We start from the raw sequence: 20,993 nt of genomic DNA, 5'->3' as shown, positions 1-20,993 counted from the left end.
CGTCCTCTAAGACGATATCAACAAGTCTCTAATCCACGAATACCAGACGATACAGAACACTGCCGCCAGACTCATCATCCGTATCCCTCAACCCAAACAGTCAACACCTACGCAAGCCCCACTGGCTCCCGTCAAGAAAAGAGTCACCTTCAAGGTACTCACCCTCACCTACAAATACCTACACAACACCGGACCACATTACCTCAACGACAGAATCGCCCTCCACGTACCCAAGAGAAACATCTGCTTCACCAACCTCTTCCTCGCTGAAACCCCACGCATCCACAGAGTCAGAGCAGGGGGAAGATCCTTCTCCTACATCACGGACAAGACCTGGAACGAACTTCCAACCATAATCAGACGTGCCCCTTCCCCAAACACATTCAGGAAGGCTCTGTAAACCTGGCTCTTTAACTGAACGGAACTGGTAAACCCCCCCCAGCGCCTTAAGACCCTCTGGGTGAGTAGTACACCTATAATCCCCCTGATTGATTGACTGGTGTCCAGACTGATTCTAGACACTCCAACGGGTATTTTGGCCTATATACCAGCAAGCTCACAGTGCGAGAAGAAACCCCTCTTACCAAGGAGAGAATAGTTCTTGCCAACTATCAAACATGACAACTCTGTCCCATCAGGGATCGTGGAAACAGCCCAATACTTTCCGCTCAGTCATTCATGCTCACTTTGTCTCAGAGAGACACACAGAATAAACGACGGGGACGTTTTCAATAAGTATTTATTGAACCAGCGTCATTCTAGTGTAAAATAGGTGTGCTGAAACAACCATAAGACAGAAGCAGATATACATGAGTGTAAGCACCAACAGAGTAAAAGGATGGTAGATTTTTACCATAGTGCTAAAACAATGAATCCAGGCAGGTATAAAAATACATGACAGAAATAAAAGCATAATACTACGATGCGACCATAACTAGATGTACCTAAGTGTACCTAGCATGTATGTAGGTATAAAAGCCAAGAATCCCTCTAGGATAAAGTCAATCCCATTAATTGAAGTGAGAGAGTGTGGGACCCCGTCTTGTTCTCGAGGTGGACACTCTGCAAGGTATGTCAGACCACTGCGAGCTGGAGTGTCTGCGTGCAGGAGCCTCAGCGTCTCGCGTCAGTGTGTCAGCATGGAAGTCCTTTTCTACTCTGACTACCTCAGCAATATATGGTGTACATTTACCCAAAGTGTACCCCCTTGGGATATACCTTGCTGTATCATGTCGGACAAGGATGACAGAAGAAATGACCCTTATACATAGTTATTATGCAGGAGATGGTAGGCCTGCTGTCCTGCTGTGATTCCAAGAATCCTCATGAATAATGAATGAGGCTTAAGCCTTTCGGAGAAAACTCCATGCCATCTTTGGACATTATATTAACTAGGTAAAAGGTAGGTACTAAGAACCGTTATGTAGTGTAATATCAGGGTAATGTACCCCACCTTTCTCTTCCAAACCTTACTCCACAAAAGCAGGGGTGCCTCAAGGCTCTATCATCTTGTCCATGCTTTTCATTCTACATGAAGTCATCACCGGTACTGATCAATCAATTTCACTTCACGTCCTATAGCCATGCAGATGACACACACATACTCCTTCAACTGGAATGCCCAAAATACATTGGAAATTCTCCAATTTTCAGTTGTCTCAGCACCGTGGATCAATGGATGGCTTGGAGCCATCTTAAATTGAATGCTTCCAAACCGAAAATACTCATGTGTGGCATTTGGAAACATTATGACCCACTTGTCGCCTGGCCTAATGTACTGGGATCACCGTCTAAAGTATCAAAGCAAGTGGACAAACTAGCAAGATCAAGCTTTGTCGCTATAAAAACTCATGACGAATCTTCCCCCATTTGGGATTTCCACACAAGGACCAAGCTACCATCTCCTTTGTTCTGTCCAAACTGGATTACGCCAATAGCCTCTACCACGGATTACCTTTAATGACCATGAAAAGACTACAACGGACTCAGAAATCAGCTGCCAGACTACTCTTGCATATCAAACCACGAGACCACATCTCACCTGCCTTGAAAGCCCTGCATTAGTTACCGGTTGCCAGAAGATCCATGTTCAAGCTGCTTTGTATCACCCACAAAGCAATACATGGAATGGGACATGCTCTTCATCAGGAATAAAATCACCAAACACATTCAACAAAGGAACCTCCGCTCTAGAGTGGCACCTTGCATCACAATTACAAGATACAACAAAAAAAACATGGGTGGCACATCCTTCTTTGTTCAAGCAGCCAAACTATGGAACTCCCTACCCCACAACATAAGATCCAAGGATAACAACCTTATCTTCAGAAAACTACTCAAGAATAGGCTCTTAACCATATAAGCACCATACGCAAACAGAAATATATAGCATATCACTCTGTATATAAGCATTTATTTGTACTGTAGATATGTACCTATCTTAGGGTATTGCTTTGTATCAACATGCAGAAAAAATATGTTGTGAAAAAAGAAATAAAATAAGTTTTTAAGTACAATAACACTTGAAAACCAGATTTTCTCTAATGCATATTTAATCTACATATACTTCCTTCATTTATGCATCTATATACCTTCCATGAACTTGGATTTATATATTAATTACTTTTCTCCTCAAAAGCATATTCAATGCACTACCCTAATTCTCACTCAATACCTCTATTAATGCAATATATTTAATCTACATATACGTGCTTCCTTTATGCATCCATAAACTTTTCATGTACTTTTGGATCTATATATTTAATACTTTCTTCTAATTCAGCATATCCAATGCATTACCTTATTTCTCACCCTATACCGCTCTCAATATATCTTCTACCTCAAGTTTCTGAATCATCTCAAACCTCTTTCTACTACTCTTTCCAATGCACTACACTATTTCTCACCCTATAACTCTACCAATATATCCTAAACATCCACTCTCTCATTTATCTCAAACCCCATACCACTACTATGGTCCCCAAAATAACCCTTTCGAGACTCTCCCCTACTCTACCCCTCCTTGCATCATCTGACACCTCTGTTACTATACGTATCCCTAAAAACAAGCCTTTTTAAACTTTTCCCTCTGATTCTCCCCCTCCACACCCCGTTTTACTCATCCCAAGCCTCATCCTACTGCTATGACCTTCAAAACAAAGAAAAAAAGTCTAAATTCATCACTCTTCTATCCCTCCACTATCCTTTTCAATCAAAATAACAGACTAACATGTCCACTTCTCAAATTTCATATTTCACTATAATAATTCACCACTAATCCTTTATGGGTTCCCGAGTAGCGTGCTACTCACTGTAAAACCGCTTCAACACCTCATCAGGGGTAGCAAGCACTGTATAAATGCAAACCTTTTTCCCTCTTCTATCCCTCCCCTTCCCTATTTAAATAATTCACTATCATATCCACCACTCAAATTACTTTAATATTTCACTATACTAGTTCAACACTAATCCTTAATGGGTTCCAGAGTAGCGTGCTACTAGCCAAAAAAGCACTTGAACACCCCGTCATGGGTAGCAAGCGCTATATAAATTCAAACCTCTTTTCTTCCTCTATCCTTCTGAATCCAAATAACAGACTAACATATCCACCACTAAAATTACTTTCATATTTCACTATACTAATTCAACACTAATCCTTTATGGGTTCTAGAGTAGCGTGCTACTCGCCAAAGAAGCACTTTGACGTATCGCCACGGGTAGTAAGTGCTATATAAATGCAATTACAATGCAATTGTCAGTGTACATATGGGTGAGTTCTGTGTTATTGAGGGATCATACTACGCGTTGGGCCTAATCCCTCTAGTAGTGCAAGAGCACACCTCACAAGAGGTGCCCTGTGTGCTAAATTAGTATTAGCATCTGTAGGAGAGTAGGGTCTGCTTTTTTATGGTCACCCCACTTTTTGCTTTTTGCTTCACTGGTTTTCGACTTTAATGTGGCTGTGGGCCTGCTAATCAGACCCACAGCCCAGCTGTTCTCTCTCTAAATTCATACCATGTACTTTAGGTACATCACCAATTGCTAATTGGGTCACTCTTGTGAGTCCCTGTACAGTGTACCATAGGTACCCAGGGCATAGGTGCACCCAAGGCCTATCAGGGGCTGCAGCATATCTTATGCCACCCCTGGCTGGCCATCCAAACTGACACAACTGGCTGATCACTCAGCTGGGGCAAGGTCGTGTAATCACTCCTTGCTTAGGTATAGTATTCCTATACCTACCATTATATATAGACACATATGCACCTATAAGTCACTCTTATGGCAGGCCTTAACAATCCTGAAGGTAGAGTGCTTGGTTTTATGTGAGATGAGGCTCTAGCATGAGCTGAGCCTGTCTGCAGCTTTCGGAACCATGTCCTTATAGCTGTTCTATGATATAGCTATACCATATACTCTTAAGTGCATTATAATCCTCGCGGTTGAATGCTAACTTTGGTTTGGCTTTATCAAAACATGTCGTGTAAGGTGTCATACGCTTTGGAATACTACCCCCTTGCCAGTTCGGTTGACGGGGATAGCATTCCACCTTTCTAGAGGGAGAAGACACGTTGTTCCTACTAATCCCGGTTAAAGTTAACCAGAACCTCAGCATCACAAAATGGATGCTGCTGCCACAGACACAAGTCTGACTTCCTGGTGCTAGGAGTCCTTCCAGCGAGGGAGGCTTGGACAATAGGTTTCCTATCTTGGGAGGTGCTAGCACCGCCCCAAACAGGCCATAGTGTATTGGGGCAGGGAGGGCGGAATGAAATGAGACACTGCCTGGGGCACACAAGGTGTCCCATGCATAGTCAGGTTCAAACCGGTGCTGGGGCACTCCAGCCCCAGCTCTGGCGCAAAACTGGACAAAGGGAAAGGGGTATAACCACCCCCTTCCCTGGTCCCACCCATAGGAGGGACCTAGCAGGTAATCCAGCTCCTAAATTTGGTATAAAGGTAGGAGCTGAGTCTAGAGACTTTAGGTTTATCCTGACTGAACCTTGAAATGAAACTCTGGACCTTCGACTTTCTACCTGAAGATAGAAGACTGAAAAATCTCCTTTGTGGTCAAGGAGTGACCACCCTGTGTAAGCAGGCACCATCAAGCATTCAATGGTTTGCTTTGTCGATGCTCCCGCCGGAGCCCGAGCACAGAGCCTGACAAGACCCAGACTTTCAGACTTCATTCAGCCCGATCCACAGTCACAGCAAAGCTGAGACCCGTGGAGGCGCCGAGAGACGTGGGATCGGCCATCTTAGAAAGCCAGTGAATTGCTTTCTGTGCAACTTCTGAGGCACCCTCGAAGTTGTGCATTGGGGATTGAGAAGCCCCAGCCCCGAGCACTATCTGCACTGAAGATCAGCCCTCCACACTCCACGAGTGCCGCGTGGGGCCCTTCTGCATTTTCCTGCTTGATGCGCCTGTCTGGTCACTTGCCCATTGGCTAGTGGCCTCTGTGACGACGAACCTTTGAATTTACACCACTGGTCTGGTTGCTCCAGAATGGACCCTGCTTCCCTGAAAAGGAGATGCCCATCAGACCTTGCTGGTCTGATCCAGAAGCCATCTTCGATTCCTGCGTGGGTTGTCTTTGCCAAGGCTTGTTGACTCCAATCTGGAAGCCGACACTGCCGACAGCCAGAACCATTGTGGGACAGTCCGTATCCAGCTCCTGGTCATCGTCGACACCTCCTGGTCCATGTGGCTGCAGAGACAAGCTTCACAACATCACCTGATTGCTTTGCGTCATCGCCTGGTTCCTTCCTGGTTCCTTCCTGGTCACTGGCTAGTGACCCAGACTCTGTGCCCTCTGCTTTCAGGTACTCTTCATCCACGATCCACCCTTGGATCCAACCGGACACTTCCCTCCTGGTCGCCTGCAGCATCTTTCTTCACGGCTACATAGGATTCAGCGACGAAACCCGACACACTTTGACACCTATGCACCCGCTTCCTGAGGGTGAGGTAACGCGAGTACTCCGGTGCTCCTGTGGGTATTAACTATCGTAGTGTCCTAGTTTTCAGTAGCTTTCTCCTAGTCCATCCGGAAGTGACCTAAAAGAACTTGTTTCCAATTCTTTCGTTCCCTTTCTAACTCTATGGTAACTTGCGTGTGTGCAAAGACACTGCACACGCATCCCGTGGGCCTCCTGCTCCCTATCCTTTGGTAGTATAGCGTAGCCCCAGCGATTCTCCAGGCCCTAGGCCTATCTTTTGTTCATGACGTGGTTCTAATACCACTATTTTAGTATATGGTTTGCAGTGCCCCTAGTGCATTACTCTATTTTGTGCAACTTATTGTATGATAATTAAGTATCTTGTTATGTGCTTGTGCCTCTGACCGCATAAAGAGTTCAGAGGATTAATTTAGTACTAAATACATATATATTTTATATATATAACCTGTGTGGTGTCCTTTCATTTGGTATTAAAGGGGTTACATATGGTAAAACAGCTGGCTTCACACGCCCTCTTGAGTTTAGCCTATGACTGCTTTGTACATGCTACCACTAGGATAGCTGGTCTATAAGTTGACTTTACAACCATCACCATAAGGGTTGTTTGGACTGGTGCAATGTGCTCACTAGAATAGTGAACATCATATACCAGGCCAACTTCTCACATTGGTGTGCAGCGGTTGGGATTTGAGCTTGCTGTTGTTTTACCAATTGTAATCTTTGAGATATCATTTGAAAGATCACATTAGGTACCATAGGTACATATAACAAGACTTATAATACTTAAGTTCTACTGAACTTAGTTGTTGTAGACCAAAGGGCCCAGCACACCCTGACTACAACTCCTAGAGAGGTTTAGTAGGAAACACTTAGCGTAGGTAGGTGCACACACCAACACCACACCCACCACCCACACCCCTGCATCCACAAACACTTTGCACACCACACACCATGTCCACACATAAAATGCCCAGATTCACAGAGAGTGAGTTGATAGTCATGGTCAATGAGATAGTCAGAGTTGAACTACAACTGTTTGGTAGCCTGGTCCAACAGACACCATTAGCCACAAGGACACAGATGTGGGAAAGGATAGTACAAAGAGTCAATGCAGTAGGGGACACTTCGTGATCCAAGAAGGAGATCATGAAGCGGTGGCATGATCTCAAGAGGGTTGTCAAAGAGAGGAGGAGCGAGAACTGGGTCCTGGCTAACCGGACTGGCAGTGGCCCTCCCATCCCATGAGCATGAGCACAGGTAGCCTGCACTACTACTCCCACCATTCCCCCTGTCCCACACACCAGCATGATGGAGCACTCCCCCACCCAAAAGCATGTGGCAGCCATTGCAGTGTTCACCTTCACCTAAGAGGTAGGTAGCCATCTTGGCTGGGAGGGTGTTTGGGGGTGGGAGGCCAGCACAACTACCCCCAACATGCACCCTGGTGGCTCACATCCCAGCATGATGGAGCACTCCCTCCTACCCACAAGCATGTGGCAGCCATTGCAGTGTTCACCTTCACCTAACAGGTAGGTAGCCATCTTGGCTGGGAGGCTGTTTGGGGATGGGAGGCCTGCACAACGACTTCCAGCATGCTCCCTGCCCCACACCCCAGCATGATAGAGCACTCCCCCGCCCACAAGCAGTTGGAAGTCATTGCAGTGTTCACCAAACGAACTAACAGGTAGGTAGCCATCTTCCCAGGGAGGGGTGTGGGTGTGTGTGAGGCCTGCACTACAACTCCCAACAGTCCCCCTTGTCCCACCCCAGAGCAGGATGGAACACTCCCCACCCACCCAGAAACATGTGTCAGCAATTGGATGGTTCACCCACATCTAACAGGTAGTTAGCCAACTTCCCAGGTTGTGCTGTTTAGGGGTGGGAGGCCTGCAATACTAGTCCCACTATGTACCCTTGTATCCTAGCTGAGCAAGATGGAGCACTCCCTCCCACCCACAAGCAGTTTGAAGCCATTGCAGTGTTCACCTTCAACTAACAGGTCGGTAGGCCGTACTTGCACCCACACATTCGTCACTAATCAAAGCATGACATATGGCAACACCAGCACTCTCATTGTACAAATATGCACACCGACCCTGCTTGACATGCACAGTGTACACGTAGGTAAGCAAAGGGAACTGTCACATATAACAAAGAGTGACACACCAATGTACATGCACAAGGAAGACTGGGCACAACCATGCACAGCACACACTGAGGAGTGCATTGCCATGTGGCCCAATCAGCAAGGACCATTTTAATATTTAGGAAGCATGTGTGGGCTCATAATAATTCTAAATCTTTACATGACAGGAAAACGCCATGCAGTACAATACACTGGCCAGTCCATGGCCAGATTTGACGTCTGCCAGGTCAGACAAATCAACAAGGTGACAATAATGAAAAGATGATGTGCTGGTCTCTACATGGCAACAGGTCCCTGTGAACATGACTCCAGGACAATTTGTATGGTATGCATTGATACCTCACAACATGTACAAGCAAGTAATGTATGTACCTCTGCACCATGTCATGAGACACAGTAGTACACATAGAAAACGATGTGAAGATCTGTCAATTGTGTAGTGTACAGACAGTGGATGACACACAGCTAACAGAATGCTTGCAGAGTGCACAACAATGATCATTCCCCCTCTAATCCACAGGTGACCAAGAACTTACTGCTGAGGACAACATCAACGACCAGCAGAGCCAGTCTTTTCCCCCGGTACCTGGACTCTCGGATGTAGACTCCCAGGATTTTTGGACAATGAGCTCGAGGACGGCCCATCTGGTGTGCCAGAGAGCAACAGGTCCCAGGACCCCATCCTCCCTACCACTACATCTGCTGCAACACCAACTGCTCAGTAGACCATCGCCACCACCACCAGTGCCACCTGCAACACCCGCCCTGTCCCAGGGGATGTCCAACCCACACCAGCAACTGAGGATGGCAGGGAGAGTGTGCGGGGACCCACAGTGGCGAGGCAACAGGTCCGTGGCAGCAGGGCAGGTGGGAGGGCCAGGGTCACCCTCAAAAACAGGAGGCTGGGACCACATCCCTGGAACACATCACCAGAGTCCTTGGGACATACGAACAGGACCAGGGACAGAGTGGCCAGTCGGGCGATCTTTTACGCGAGCTCATCATGCTGATGAGGTCCATTGACACCTGCATTGGTCAACTGGTCGACCTCAAGGGCCAGCAAGTGGCGTTACTGAGGGACAGGCCTGTGTCCCAACCAACACCTCCACCCCTCTCTGTTGTGCCGCAGGATGGCAGTTCACCATCCTCCCCTGCGGCCACAGAGAGGGGTGAGTCCTCAGACGCGCTGGCACCACAGCAGGGCCCCCCCAGTCAAGCGACCAAGGGGCCGTCCGAAGAAGAGCCTGGGAGTCTCTGGAGGCAAAGCACCAGACAAACGCCAGCCCTGATGGCAACCCTCTTCCCCACTGCATTGACTGTTTGGACTGTCCTTCCCCACACTGCCTTGTGAATGCCACCTGGGTCATCACATCAAAGTGGTATGTACTCTGACATCTCATTAACCATGACTGTCAACTCACTGCCCCATCATCACCTCCATGTAAATCTGCCCACACCCCTCACATGTCATCTTCGTAAATAAAATACCTTACACACTGTCTTTGTGTCAGAAGTGACTTTAGTGCAGGATCTACAGACTTCACAATGTCCATAATGTATCAGAAGTATGTCCTGTATTCAGGCAAGGAGAAGTTTGGGGCACCTAGGGAAACACAACAGAACAACATACACTGGTGTGAGTGTGGCATCACAGACAGTACACTACACCAACCATCTACATAAACCAACACAATGTGCAAAAAGTGTCAACGTACACGTCCCATATACGTTCACAGATGACATGTCACAGTTACATATCCACACACAGGTGACTTTACATCTGGCTGTTTAGACCATTCGCACATAGCCCTTCACGACAACAGCAATCTCACCAGACAATGTATATGTTGGACTTCGTCACCCACCTTCAAGTGATGTAGCGGGCGATGAGCTGTTGACGCATGTCACCACCTTCTTCCTCTCCACTGTCCTCATCACTGGACTGACTCAGGTTGTTTTGCAGGCGGGGACCTTGGGTCCTCATCATCATCCAGGAGCAGGGGAATCTGCTTGCGAATGGCCAGGTTGTGGAGCATGTAGCATGCCACTCCGATCTGATACACCTTGCTGGGTGAGTATGCCAGGGCACTTCCGGTTTTGTCCAGGCAGCGGAAAAGGGACATGAGCACACAAAAAGTATGCTCTACCACACGACGTTTCCTCCCATGGGCCTCATTGTATTGGATATCAGCCGGGGTCCTGGTATTCCGCAGTGGGCTCAGCAGCCATAGACAGCTGGGATATGCCGAGTCACGTAGGTATGACAAATATACATTGCAATGTTGCACAGGCAGAGGTCAGCACGTCACACACCCAGCACCCCATACGACTAGCCATACTCACCCAAAATCCATGCACGCTCGGGAAGCAGATTAGCCATCAGCCGGGGCACAATGCTACTCGTCAGGATGTAGGAGTCATGGGCTGATCCGGGAATCTGGCACACACATGTGAGATGATCATATCTGCCAGGCACACCACCTGCACAGTGATGGAGTGGTAATGTTTGCGATTACGAAAAATATGCTCACTTGCCTGTGGTGGCACAAGACCAACATGTGTTCAATCTATGGCACCAACAACATGGGGAATGTGCCCTAGGGGATAGAAGTCTCCCTTCACAGCTGCCAATTCAGCACCCCTGGGGAAATGGATATGGATGGAAATGGAAATGGATGTGAATTTATAGAGCGCAAATTGCTGCCCGGAGGCGTCCAAGCGCAAATAATAAGGCAACCTCTAAAAGAGACTAGCTAAGAATTAGTAGGGAAGATTAAAAAGGAAAGTCTTTAAGTGCTTGCGGAATGAGGAGAGATTGGGGTTGGCTCTAAGCTGTAGTGGGAGGGTATTCCTGGTCTTGGATGCATTGTAGGCGAAAGTCCTGCCGCCCGACCTGGTCTTTCTTATTCTTGGGGGTGTAGCCATAAAGGACTGGCTAGAGCGGAGGTTTCTACTGGGGTGGTAATGGGTGACTAGGTCACGAGTAATCATGGGACCTGTGTCCCAAAAGGCCTGATTGGCAATGCACATGGCCTTGAAGAGGATTCTCTGGCGCACAGGAAACCAATGAAGGCTGACCAGACCGGCCCTCACTGATTGTCTGCGAGAAAGCTCGAGCAATGAGCGAGCCGCGCAATTCTGCACTGTCTGGAGTCTGCGCAAGGTGTAGTCTGGAGCGCCGAGGTATAGCACGTTGTTGAAATCCAGGCGAGACTGAATTAGACCCTGTATGGCTACCTGCCTGGCTTCCATGGGTAGGAGAGGAAGGATTTTCTTTAGCATCCTAAGGAGGCCAAAACAGGTAGCTGAGAGCTTTGTGGCTTGAGTATTGAAGGAGAGGGATCTATCCAGCCATACCCCAAGGCTCTTGATGTTGTCCTTTGGCGCTGGAGGGGGGTCTAGACATGGGGGCCACAGAGAGTTAAGGAAGCAGGGATCAGAGGGGCCCAGGAGCATCAGCTCCGTTTTGTCCCCGTTCAGTTTGAGAGATGATGAGGACATCCAACTCTTTACTTCCTGTAGGCACTCTCTAAGTCCGCCTGACGCAGGCGTGCTGGCCTCCTGCGCCAGTGAGACCACCAGCTGCGTGTCGTCCGGGTAAGAAATAATCTTAACCCCAAATGGGCGGACGACATCAGCCAGTGGCCTCATATAGATGTTGAAAAGTGCGGGGCTTAAAGAGGAGCCCTGGGGACTCCACACCTTAGTGGTCTACTGGTGGACACAGATTCCCCATCGAAAACTCGAAAGGATCTGTCCTCCAGGAAGGATTTGAGCCAGAGCCAAGCTTTATCCTTGATTCCGGCACTAGACAGACGGTACAGCAGGGTGTCATGGCTGACCGTATATCTGTCCTTGTATCTCATCATGGCGGACTGAACATCATGCAGCGCCATGCTGAACATCGGTTGAGACATCCCACCAGCGCTGGCCACGGTCTCCTGGAACGACCCAGTGACAGAAAAATGGAGGGCTGCCATCACTTTATAAGTTGGGTTAAAAGCTGTTGAATATGTCCGGCGAGGCTGCAGGTGGGGCTCCAACATATCACAAAGGGTTTTCAGGGTGGCTCTATTTAGACAGAATTTGCGTATGATCGCCACATCCTCCATGTCCTCCAGCAGTGTCAAGTGAAAAATCAGATTTGGCCTCCTCCTAGTTGATATCAAAGTGGACACATGTCAATGACATCCATCATGAGATGGCCACAGCATATCCCGTACAGGATGACACAGGATAAACACAGACTGACATGACACATGAGTGACACACCAGGTCACATGGGTGGACGTTTGGACACACAGAGGGCCCACCTCTCTATTTACAATACACAAGTGCCTCAAACACCACATAGGTCAATGTGAATGCACCATGTTTCATGGCCACGTTTCACATGAGCACGCCTGGGAGTGTGGCATGCAGCCAATGTGCTACAAATCAACACCACTGTCTCATACTCATCTGCTGTACCAGTCACACCTCAATGCATCATTCCAACTTGGCACACCTCCACAACACAATGACCACAGTTGGTGGTGAACTGACAATTGCGTGTATGAGCAGACAGATTAGCACAAGTAAGTAACTACATCATACAGTGAGACAAGCCTTGCCGAGGTCATCACTGCCCCACAAAACATTGATATGTGTACACATTGTATAGTCCACTACAACACTGTCCTGCCTCATCAATCCTCTAATGCATTTGTGACATGTTAGGGACCACAGGCCAATGTATATCACACATACACAACCTTGGCACATGTAGGCAACTGTGGAGTCAATGGAACATTGGTATTGTGTGCACGATGATGTGCCCTTCACCATTTCGCCACTGTGCACTGTTGAAGTGTTCCCGACGGACATTGCCATTGTATGTGGGCCAAATCGCGGTAGCTACCGCCTGGCCCCAGCAATGTGTCACCAGCACCCCCCAATATACACAAGTGCGTTAGAGATAGCCATAGGGACATGGGAAGTTGGCGTACTTCGCCACCCAAATCGCGGTAGCTACCGCCTGGCCCCAGTGGTGTGTCACCAGCACCCCCCAATACACCAAAGTGCGTTAGTGACAGCCATAGGGACATGGGAAGATGGCGGTTAGCATGCCCCGCCACCCAAATCACGGTAGCTACCGCCTGGCCCCAGCGGTGTGTCACCAGAACCCCCCAATACACCCAAGTGCGGTAGTGATAGCCATAGGGACATGGGAAGATGGCTGTTGGCATGCTCCAGCACCCAAATCACGGTAGCTCCCACCTGGACCCAGTGGTGTGTCACCGCCATGAAGCATGCCCTAGACCCAATGGGATAGATGTTTGTGGTGGCATGATGCAATTTTGAAAATCGCAGTAGGCGTGCACCGCCACCGCGGAGACAGTCATTGGATGCATTTGAAAGATGCACCATCTCGGTAGCGCACCCAGGGCCCCTGCGGTGCATCACCGCCATGGAGCATGCCCTAGAGCCAATGGGATCGATGTTTGCGGTGGCATGATGCAATTTTGAAAATCGCGGTAGGTGTGCCCGCCACCGCGGAGGCGGTCATTGGATGCTTTTGAATGAGGCAGATCTGGACAACCAATTGTTGCAGCTTGGCACCTTTGGAACGACCTCAGGGGGCTACATATATGTGGGAGTGAGCCCCACATTTCCACTGCTCACAGAGCCTGCTGCCAGAGACCCCTCATCTGCTGCTGCCTCCAGGGACTGCTGCCTGAGACCCCCTCATCTGCTGCTGCCTCCAGGGACTGCTGCCTGAGAGCCCTCATCTGCTGCTGCCTCCAGGGACTGCTGCCTGAGACCCCTCATCTGCTGCTGCCTCCAGGGACTGCTGACAGAGACCCCTCATCTGCTGCTGCCTCCAGGGACTGCTGCTAGAGACCCCTCACCACCCAATTCCACCACAGGTGTTCCATGTCCAGAGGGATGGCAAGGACAGAGAAGATCCGTGCCAGTCCATTCACAAGCGAGGAGATGGAGGTCCTGGTGGACGAGGTGCTTGCACAGTTCCCAAGGCTGTATGGTGCTCCAAATGTTGTGGTAAGTAATCACAGATGGAGGTGTAGGGCAGGGGGGGCACACATGTTGTTGGTCTGCTGTAGTATCTGCCTGAGGGTGTGGGGTTGTGTCATGCACTGACAAACCTGCTGTCTCCAGGGGGAAGGAGTGTGTATCCCAATGTCACAGGTTTCCCTGCATGCAGTTGTAGGTCTGAGTGAAGTGTGTTGCATTGTCAGCCATACAGTGACCCAGTACGTTGGCCATACAGGTCCCAGGACAGTAATTGCTTGGCTGAATGGCTATGTGTGCCCCTGTTGTCCAACTCCGTGTGAGCCCAGATGCTCTGAACAGTGCACACCCACGAAGACGAGATCAGATCACTGCACTTACTGTGTACTTACTCCTGTTTTCTCACAGTGAAATCCAACTATGCGCCACCTCTGCCCTGGATAATTGCACACGCCCATACTTGTGTAGATCTATATATTGTTGGAGAGTCCATGTACCCCAATGCCACACATGACATACTGCTGCACAGTGTTGCACACAGGCAGTCAACCCAGAGACACAGGTCGATATGTGATGTATGTTGTGGCCAGACATCCATAGGACTGGAGATGTGTGCAAGCCAAATAGGGGGTTCAGTGCTGTCATCCTGCATGTGTGTGAGATGTGCAGGGACTCAGTACTCCCTAATAAATTAATTCAATCACATCAGGTTAGCCCATGCAGAGTGCCCATGTGAGATGTACCCCAAGGTGTGATGGACAGAGATTAGAGTTGGTAATGAGTCTGTGTCTTGCTACTGTAATGATAGTTGTTGGAACATGACACTGTCACTGATCATTTCTCCCATGCCTGCAGCTCAAGGTACACCAGTGTAAGGCCTTGTGGAGGGCCATTTCAGCAAAGGTGCAAGCTCTGGGGGTATCTAACCAACGGCACACCCACTGCCACAAGAGGTGGGATGACATCAGCCGGCTGGCAAAGAATGTGGCAGAGATGACCTTGGGACTGCTTCCCTGCACTGGGCGGTTGGCACGGCGCAGCATGACACCACTGATGGGCCGCATCTTGGCAGTGACTCATCCTGAGCTGGATGCACGTCTGAAGGAGCATCAGCAGCAAGGCAGGGGTGAGTATTTGTGGAGGATGACTTTGGCTGGGAGCGGATGCATGTGTACAGGGCCTGTGCCAGCGGTGGCCTATGTGATGTTTGTGGAGTGGTGCAGTGTAGTATCATGTAAGTGGCTGCTGTGTTGGGTACCGGTGTCATGCATTTGAACAAACTGTACTTACAAAGGTTATATTCCTTTCTGTGTAGTACCTTTATCGTATGTGTTGTGCTCTTCATTGTCATTCAGAATTTGGATAGTCTGGGGAATCGATTTGGGAGTGTACAGCAGTGTTCCCAATCTGAGTGTGACAACATCTATGTGTACATTGCATGCACCATGAATGTTGAGTCCGAGACATCTGACAACAATGTGCACTAATCTTTGGGCCCCAGAGTACAACATGGTGTTTTGCATGGGCTATTTGCCATTGTGAACTGTCATGTCGTAATAGGTGTCTGTGTTGTCCCATCCTGTTCCCTCAAGGTCTGTCAGTGCCAACAAGTGGTGTGCCCATATCATGTCTGTAGGTGTGGGCAGAGCAAGTTGTGTGTCTGGTAGACTTCACCCACGGGCAGGGTGTTGTGCTGTGTGGCATTAACATGGCTCAGTCATGACATGTGATCAGGGTTACATGCACTGTTGTGGTCTATGTAGACAGTTGCCGCAATGTGATTGCAGAGTGTGATGTGCAACTGGTAGATTTGAGAATATTTTGTACTGCATCGATTGCATTGCTTTGTCTTGTTGATGCCACTAACCTGACCCTGCATCTCTCACTCAGGCAGATTTGCCAGTGGTCACTACAAACGCTGGCTAAAAATAATGCAATCACCATACAGAAAGCGGACAAAGGAGGAGGAGTGGTGGTGATGGATTCAGATTTTTATTTGGCCAAAGGAACAGAACATGTGATGGATGAAAAGACTTACACTAAGTTAGACAAAGATCCTACAACTGATATAGCAAATACACTAAGTACGATTCTCGATCAGGCAGAAAAGCTAGAGTGGATTAACACCTCTACTAAACGGTACTTGTGGCAAACTTTCCCGAGACGACCAAAGCTATACTTTCTTCCGAAAGTTCATAAAGACTTAAACAACCCTCCCTTTAGACCGATCGTGTCAGGATGTCAGTCTTTCTTCGAAAATATCGGAAGATTTATTGAATTTCATCTACAGTCCTTTATCCAACGATGGCCGAGTTATATTGAAGACACTTCGGATTTTTTGAGAAACCTCATGACCATTAACCTTGAACCCACAGACAATTTGATCTTATGTACCATCGATGTGGTTGCATTATACACGCCTATTCCCCATGCTTTAGGACTAGAAGCAGTAGAGTGGGCCTAGTTACAAGAGGAGAAACCAACAACCTTGAAATATTTGATCCTACAACTATTGGAATTTTGTCTGGAGAACAGCTATTTTATGTGGCAGAATGATTTTTATCTTCAGTTGAATGGTACAGATATGGGGTTCCCAGGAGCATGTGTATATGCCAATATCTTCATGGCTAAATTCGAGCATGATTACTTCATGACAGACCAAACATGGCAGGAAGGCCTAATCTACTACAAAATATATATTGATGACGTCTTCCTAATTTGGAATAAAACTGATGCGTCACTCATTGGCCACATCAAGACTTTGAATCAAGTGGACCCCAGAATCCAGTTCACTTATCATATGGACACACAAGAGTTGCCGTTTCTAGATGTCATGGTTATGCTAAAGGACAACACTATTCATACAGCTGTATACAGAAAACCGACAGACAGAAACACAGCACTATTACACCAGAGTTTTCATCCCAAGCCTTTAATCAACAATCTGCCTGTATCTCAGTTTATGAGAATCAAAAGAATTTCCTCAAGCGGCCAGCCCGTGCGGTTGTGGGCCCATCTCTGTACAATTGATTTTGTTGCTCAATAAAAGTTTTTAACCAAAAAAAATAAATAAAAATAAAATAAAAAAAGAATTTCCTCAGATCCATGCGTTTGTAACAAAGCACTTGTAGAGCAAAGACAAAGATATATAGAGAGAGGATATCATCCTGAACTTCTGGATACACAAATGGAAAAAGTAAATGAAATGTCAAGACCAGCTCTCTTACAGGAAAAAAAAAACAACCAAATAAGCGTATGGTTTTCGTGTCCAAATATTCTTCAGTTTCACGTGATATCAAGAAGATTATCCTAAAACGTTGGGAAATATTGGAGACAGAAGAAGACTTTGGCTCTTTGTTCAAAGAAAAAACTATTTTCGCTTACAAACGAGCACAGAACTTAAAAGAACTCTTGACAAAACACACCAAAACACAAGTTGATGCAAGCCAAATCATGCATAAAGGCACAGGCAAATGTTGGAATTGCAAGAACTGCAACAATGCTATTGTTGGAAACATTCTTTTACACCCCAGGACGGGGGAGAAAATTCAGTGAAGACATACATCTACATGTGATTCGGAGCATCTAATCTACATGATAAAGTGCCCATGTGGACTTCTATACGTGGGGAAAACGGAACGCAAATTGAAAATTAGGCTATCTGAGCATAAGAGCAGGATAAGGAACAAAAATACAACATCCCCGTTAGCCCTTTATTGGATGGAACATCGCCATACAATAGCACAGATTAAGTTTCAAATAATTGAAATGGTACCACAAAAACCTGGTCAAGACAATTCAAAGACTTTACTACGAAGAGAAGTTTTTTGGATAAAAAAACTGCAAACTTTAGCCCCCTTCGGTCTTAACGACAAATTAGAGATGGCATGCTTTCTCTAAGTTAGGCTCAGGTTATATGCACCCACTGCATAACACCACTGAACATTACACACATTGTATAAAGAATGTTCAATAACTGATTGTGTATAATTAGTCACGTTTTGATAATAATGATGTGTTCATGTCTACACTGATTGAAAAAATATGTTATGGTTACAATATTTGGGTAAAAATATGCAAAATGTAACGCCACTAACAAAAAAACTCTACAATCTTTATGTAACATTGGAATACACAAAGGCCAGACCCATGTTGTTTTTTACGCAATGTTAAACATGTGACATTTGGAGATCATCTATCTTAAACAGCTCATTTCCTATTTCAATTCACCTCATGGATCTTCGTTTCATATTATCCCAGAAAGCACTGTTTTTCAGTAAACAATCAATAGCACTCTAAATCCATTTTTTATATCAGGCGACCTATTTTTTTATAATTTCATATCAGGCGACCTATTCTTCATATACACCATTACAATATGGCGTCAGCTTGTCGTTCGAGCGATCTTCTGATAGTCCTCTCTCGAGGTCGTTTAATTAGGCATGTACCGACATTGAAAATGGACTCCTCACCTAGGCATCGCCATGGCGAGAAGCATATTGTTTGGTGGAGTTCAGAGAACACAGATCGTCAGACCCTGCATAGTTTTTAAAACTAAAATAGTACGTATCACTGAATACGTTTCTTGTTTTATCCGCAGTTCTCTACAATCTAAGAGATTTTCATAAACGACGTGCGGCTTGTTTAAATCTCCCGCTCCAGCGGGTAAGTGCACACGCTTAAGGGCATTTCTTATTCTTTGGTTAAAATTCATTCGATTGTATTAATTTGGTAATTGTTTTTTACCAACAGCATTCGTTTGGACTGAGTTCCAATTTTTTGAATCTTTTGACCACTTTACGGCATACGCAGGTCAGTGACACATCACGTAAAGCAATGTGATGTCTCTCAAAGTCGAACATTTCTGAACGCCTCATTCTATGAACTTGAATAGACTTTATCTATATTTCTAGGTTGCCACAGCTATTATCATGTCACCTGTGGATACAGGTAAGCCTGAATACTCCGGTAGTGCACTGGATGTTAAAATTAAACTTAAGTCACCATCTGCTCCATAAAAAATTACGTCTTGTGTTTTTCACATGTAGATTCTAGTAATGAAAAGTGGCATTTCGCGTATTTTAGAATTCTCCATACTTCAGAACTCGGTAAGAACACGCTATCATTTTCCTTCAATAAAGTGACTAAACACGTCTTTAAATGCTAGATCCCATCATACAAAAATATGGTGTTAAAAGTGATATAGAATAGGCATCAAAAGTAACACGTTTCCTTTCATTTTTGTTGTTTCAACAGAACCCCCGACGAAGGAACACATAGTTCCGAAATGCATCGGGTTATGTTTTGAAGTGTATTGTAAAAAAAATTTGATTATACAATTTGTAATTTTGAGATAACAGTGGTTATGAACTGCCAGAAATGAAAATTTAATTTGTTCAAATGAAATTGTATACTATTGATTACAATAAATAATGGAATACTTCTCGAAGTTGTTGCATGTCAGAGTCCTAGCTGCTCACAGGGGCTAGGCCACTTTTCAGATAGTGGTCACAGAGGGACAGGAGCCGGACACCAGTGGGGTTGAGACTAGCACCACAGCTGCACAGGAGCCCAGTGACACAGAGGTCACCAGCCCCTCAGAGGGGGACCGGACTATGCAGGAGGAATCCCTGCCTGAGACCCAAAGTACCACATCATCTGATGACAGCGGGGATGCATCTATGTTGGCAGGCACAGGGAATGGAGACTCTGCATCATCTTCTATCACACAGCGGCCAGTGCCGATCCTCCTATTCACTTCCTCTGGTGCTGCCCGGGTCCGTGTCAGTAAGAGGGGATGAGTAACATTCACACCTGGCACCGCTGCCCTTGCACCTGTCCCCCCTGCTGCCCTCAGTGCTGAGTCTGTTGAGCTCCTGCGCCAGCTTTGTGTGTGGCAGACAGCCCTCCTCAATGCCTTCAGTGACCATGACAAAAAATTAGCCTAGGTAGTTGCCTACATGGAGGGCATACAGTCCGACGTGGGTGGGCTGCACAGTACTGTCCAGGCTTTGTCGTCCACAGTGATGTCTGCCCTTCAACAGGGCAGTTAAAGCAAGGAGAGGTACCCCTTAAAACGTCAAGGGAAGTAGGCTAAAGTACCAAATATTAAAGAGTGTCTCCCTAGACCCACAATTATGTAAGCACAATACCAGAATACTGGGCAATAGTAACTATAGCGGTTGAAATGTATTTAAAAAAAGCATTTATTAAAAATTCATCAGGCAATTAAAAACATCAGTTATCACAAAAATGTTGTTACACAGTAAAAAAACAATACAGATTTATAATAATCCCCAAAACAATAACAATTATTCACACATCATAATTATGACCAGCATAATTTGGACAGACAGAAAAGGTTGTATGATCTAAAACTTATCAATTACTACTTGTACATCCAATAGTCTGTTGGCAACACGATCTCTTACACATTAAAAAAATGTTATATTAAGAAAAGGTATGCTTTGTTGGATTGTACTGTTGTTTGCGTCTATGCGTTTCGATGGTTATCGCTTGTCACACCATCTTTGTCAGGACAATCTTATAATTCTGTCACTGAAGGGATTATTTTTTCTCTTTCCCTTACAGGGCTATATTCCTCTATTTTTAGGATATGTGGCTCTTTACTTCAACAGGCACATACTCCCATTCCTGCTCCACGGCCTTTGTCCACCCCCCAGTTAGTGGCCACATCTCATGATAGTGACCACGGTTCCCATGCATCACAGTTACGATACAGCACATGAAGCACCCAGCAGAAACAACCAAAGCTGGCCCGCCCACAGACACCATCCCCACAGAAGAGCAAAGCCAGCCCAGAATGCAAAGATAAGAGCCTGTCAGGGAAAAGCAAGGCACAAAGAGCAAAGAA

Source organism: Lissotriton helveticus, chromosome 5_1, assembly GCF_964261635.1.
Source record: "Lissotriton helveticus chromosome 5_1, aLisHel1.1, whole genome shotgun sequence".
NCBI classification, from domain to species: Eukaryota; Metazoa; Chordata; class Amphibia; order Caudata; family Salamandridae; genus Lissotriton; species Lissotriton helveticus.
The sequence above is the reverse complement of the archived record's forward strand: the minus strand, read 5'-3'. Positions refer to the sequence as shown.